The following is a 4,932-nucleotide window of genomic DNA, read 5'->3' as shown; positions in this document are numbered from 1 at the left end:
GGTGCAGTTCCAACTTAAATCCAGGGCTTCCGCTTTTACGGAGGAGGGCTCGCTTTTGAGGGAAAAGGAACACCTGCGATCAAGCCCCAAGGCTACTTCCCCAGTACCGCTTCTGCGAGGGAACTTCTGCATCCGTGAGGCCGCTCCTGCAGACACATGATCACACCTGCGATCCCAGCTAGGCTGGACCGAAACTGCTCTTGTGACCAATGGCTCGCATTTGCGAGCCCACACCTGTGGCATCCCCCTCCGCAGGTGTGAAGACACCAGAACCATCCCAGCATCAGCAATTCTCCTAAGGCTAAAAATGATCCGATTTCCATCTGATTCACATCCGGGGCCCCCGGAACCCCTCTGAATATACCAACAAGTCCTAAAACATGATACAAACTTAGTCGAGTTTTCAAATCAAATCAAACAATGCTAAAACCACAAATTGCGCATCGATTCAAGCCTAATGAACCTTAGAACTTCAAACTTCTACATCCGATGCCGAAACCTATCAAATCAAGTTCGATTGACCTCAAATTTAGCACACAAGTCATAATTGACATTACAGACCTACTCCAACTTTTAGAATCAGAATCTGACCCCGATATCAAAAAGTCCATGTAACAACCCGATCGGTCATTTTGAGCTCTAGCTCGTCGTTCGGCGGTTCGAGGCCATGAGTAGCTTCACTTCAAGTATTATGACTTATACGCATGGTCGGAATTGAAATTTGGGAAGTTCGGAGTTGATTTGGAAAGAAAATTCTCATTTCGGAAGCTTTAAGTTGAAAGAATTGACTAAGGTTGGATTTTTTGAATAAACAACCTCAGGATTGGGATTTGAAAGTTCCAACAGGTTTGTATGATAACTTTGGACTTTGGCGTATGTCCGAGTCGGGTTTTGGATGACCTGGGAACATTTCGGTGCCTATTGCGAAAAGTTGGCATTTTGGGAGGATTTCATACATTTGGGTTGAAGTGCATTTCAATGTTATAGGTGTTCGTTTGGGATTCCGAGCCTGGGAATAGCTGCATATGGGAATTTTGGTCTTAGGAGCGCGTCCCGATGTTAATTTGGAGGTCCGTAGGCCATTTCGGAGTCATTTGGCGAAAGTTAGAAATTTAAAGATTTTTAAAAAATTTGACCGATAGTGGACTTTTTGATATAGGGTCCGAATTCCGGTTCCGTAAGTTGGAGTAGGTCCATAATGTCATTTAGGACTTGCACGCAAAATTTGGTGTCATTCCGAGTAGTTTAAGTATGTTTCGGTGCGTTCGGAGTATGTTTGAAGAATTTGAAATTTCTAAGTTGAATCAATTTGGTTTGAGGTATGATTCTTAGTTTTGTTGTTGCTTTACGCGTTCCGAGGTTTCGAGCGAGCCCATTTTATGATTTCAAGCTTGTTGGTATGTTCGGGTGGGGCCCCGGGGGCCTCGGGTGTTAACCGGACGAGGCTCGAACCAAGTTTGAACTTGGAGAGCATCAGCTGATGCTCCCAGCTTCTGGTGTGATCACACCTGCGCTTGGATAGCTGCAGGTGCGAGCTCGCAGAAGCGGGGCATGAGTCACAGAAGCGAAAATGCATGGGCTGGCCAGGCACGACGGGCGCGAAGAATTTGGCCGCGGGTGCGAAGACCGCTGTCACGACCCCGGTTTGCCCTCCGTGAACCATCGTGACGGCACCTAGTCCCTACGACTAGGTAAGCCTAATAATGCGAAAATTAAATCAATTTGCGGAAGAAAAACAAATAAAACCAAAAATAGTGAATAAAACAGTGTTTAATAGTGCCACTCGGCATACACCATATCAACTCTCGAATACTAATACTTTTCCCAAAACCCGGAATCTCATGAAATCACAAGCTAAGAATAATACATAGTGCTCTATCTCCAGAATGTCTAAAACGAAGTAAATACAGAAGGGCTGTAACTACAAAAGAGAATGGAGAGAGACTCCTCGGTTTGCGAACACGACAGATATACCTCGAAGTATCCGAAAGATCGCCTCGCCTCAAGGATGGTAGGTCTGAGTAGAGGTACCTGGATCTGCACATGAAAAACATGCGCAGGAAGGGCTGAGTACACCACAGCGGTACTCGTTAAGTGCCAAGCCTAACCTCGGTCGGGTAGTGACGAGGAAGGTCAGGGCCCTACTGAGATTAAATAAAATATAAAGTCCGACAGTGTAGAACAGAGCAGTATAAATGAGTACAGCAGTAAGAGTAACACAGGACATAAAGGATAACGACAACTGAAACAGAAACAACGATTCACGGTAAACAAATACAGCTCAACGCAGAAGTAACAGCCGGGGGATCTCCCAGGATATCATCCTGTAGTCCCCAAATATAAATATCCAATGGATCTCCCGGGTGCAGTCCCGTAGTCCAACTCATAAATGCACGGGGATCTACCGGAATACCACATCTGTAGTCCCAAATATAAATACTCAATACTGGGGGAATCTACTAGGTGCAATCCCGTAGTTCCAATGTAAAAGTGAAGGGGGATCTCCCGGAATGCAATTCCGTAGTCCCAAAGTAAACATATAGGGGAGCTCCCGGGATACCGTCCCGTAGTCCCAAAGTAAATACACAGCAGCAACAAGAAACTCAATTCAATCAATTTCACACCAAGGTAAAGCAAGTATTCCTAACCTAGCATGCTGCACATAATTCAAGTAGGGCAGTAGAACAAATAATCATTTAAATCAAATAGGCATGCTTCCCTAAGCTAACAACAGGCTTAACTTGCAAGTAATGTAGTCAGGAAAGGAAAACACAATTCTAAGTACTTAATGGAAACCGGATTTTTCAACAATTAGCACAAGTACGCACTCGTCACCTTACGTACGAGGCATTTCAATTAACAAATATACCAATCCTAAGGGGAAGGTCCCCCACACAAGGTTAGGCAAGCCACTTACCTCGAACCAACTCAAGATCAACCCGAAACCACGTTCTTGCCACGAGTATTCGACTCCGAATGGCCCAAATCTATTCAATTCAATTGCACAATGTAAATAACACTTCAAGTAACTAATTATACAAATAAATTCTAAGCTACTACGCGAAATTAGGTGAAATGACCAAAACGCCCCTCGGGCCCACGTCTCGGAATCGGGTAAAATTTATATTTTTAGAATCCTCATACTCTCACGAGTTCATGCATACCAAAATTATCAAATCCCAAGTCAAATTCCCCATTAAAATTCGAATTCTAGGTCTAAGAACTTTCTTCCCATTTTTCTCAATTTTCATCTCCAAATCCGAATTTAAATGATAAAACTAAGATAAGATTAAGGGAATATAACTAGAAAGGAACAAGGAATCGTTACCTAATGATCTTCTCTTCAAAAACCTCACAAAATCGCCCTACCCCGAGCTCCAAATTTGATTTTCCAAGTTTTGAACAAAACCCTCGATTCTGCCCCTTTTCTGCCCAGTAAAACCACATCTGCGGTCGAGGGAGCGCACATGCAGTCCCGCACCTGCGGAAAATACATCGCAGGTGCGAAAAGTCACTTAACGGGCTGGGTCCGCATATGCGGTCGCTTAGTCGCATCTGCGGCACCGCATTTGCGAAAACCCAGCCGCACCTGCGGCGCCTGGAGATCTGGGCCAAAATCGCTTCTGCGGCCACATAGCCGCTTCTGCGGCACCGCACCTGCGGCCCCAAACTCGCAGGTGCGGTTATGACAGGAAACCAGCAGCTGAAGCTGCAACTCCAAACCCCAAAATCCTTCCGTTAACCATCCGAAATCATCCCGAGGCCCCCGAGACCTTAACCAAAAATACAAACAAGTCTAACACCACTGCCCAAACTTATACCAATCCTTAAAACACCTAAAACAACATCAAAACACCAATTTAACATCGAATTCAAGCCTAAAAACTTCAAAAACTCAAAATTTATGCTTTCGATCAAAAAGTCTATCAAACCTCGTCCCAATGACCCGAAATTTTGCACACACATCACATTCAACACTACGGAGCTACTCCAACTTCCGGAATTCCATTCCGACCCTCGGATCAAAATCTCACTATCGAACCGGAAACTTCAAAAATTCAACTTTCGGCATTTCAAGCCTAAATTAGCTACGTACCTCCAAAACACAATCCGAACATGCTCCTAAGCCCGAAATCACCCAATGGAGCTAACGAAACCATCGGAATTCCATTCCGAGGCCGTCTTCACAGTGTTCTGACTACAGTCAAATTTCCAAAACTTAAGCTCTCATTTAGGGACTAAGTGTCCCAAAACTCTCCGAAACTCAAACCGAACATCCTGGGAAATTCGAAATAGTAGAAATAAACACGGGGAAAGCAGTTAATAGGGGATCGGTGCGTAAATTCTAAAAACGACCGGCCGGGTCGTTACAAGTGCAGGTGTGAAAAATCCATCACAGGCGCGGACACCGCAGGCGCGAAGGATTTTGCCGCGGTTGCGCAGCAATGGGCACGAAGGTTTTTTCCGCGGTTACGAAGATCGCTGGGTAGTGAGTATTTAAAGCGGGGGTTTGAGCATTTTTGCTCATTTCTTCATTCTTTGGCGATTTTTGGAACTTCTTGAGAGGGGTATTCACCTAGAAACTTGGAGGTAAGTTAATCACACCTATTGCAAGTTAATTACTTGAATTATATCTAGATGTTAACATGGAAAATCATGGGAAATTAGTGGAAATTTAGGGTTTGAAGAAAAACCTAAAAATTTATATTTTTGGATTTTGACCACGAAATTGGACATGGAACTTGGAATAAATTATATATTTGAGTTCGTGGTGTTATGGGTAAAGTTTATCTTCGAAATTTTCGGGATCCGGGCACGCAGGCCCGAGGGTGATTTTATCAACTTTTCGAGCGGAGTTGGGAAAATGTTTAAATTGAGTTACTGTGAGTATTAGAGTATATTTTTATGTGTTTGCACATTTATTGACTAGTT

Source organism: Nicotiana attenuata, chromosome 3, assembly GCF_001879085.1.
Source record: "Nicotiana attenuata strain UT chromosome 3, NIATTr2, whole genome shotgun sequence".
NCBI lineage: Eukaryota > Viridiplantae > Streptophyta > Magnoliopsida > Solanales > Solanaceae > Nicotiana > Nicotiana attenuata.
This window is presented reverse-complemented; position numbering follows the sequence as displayed.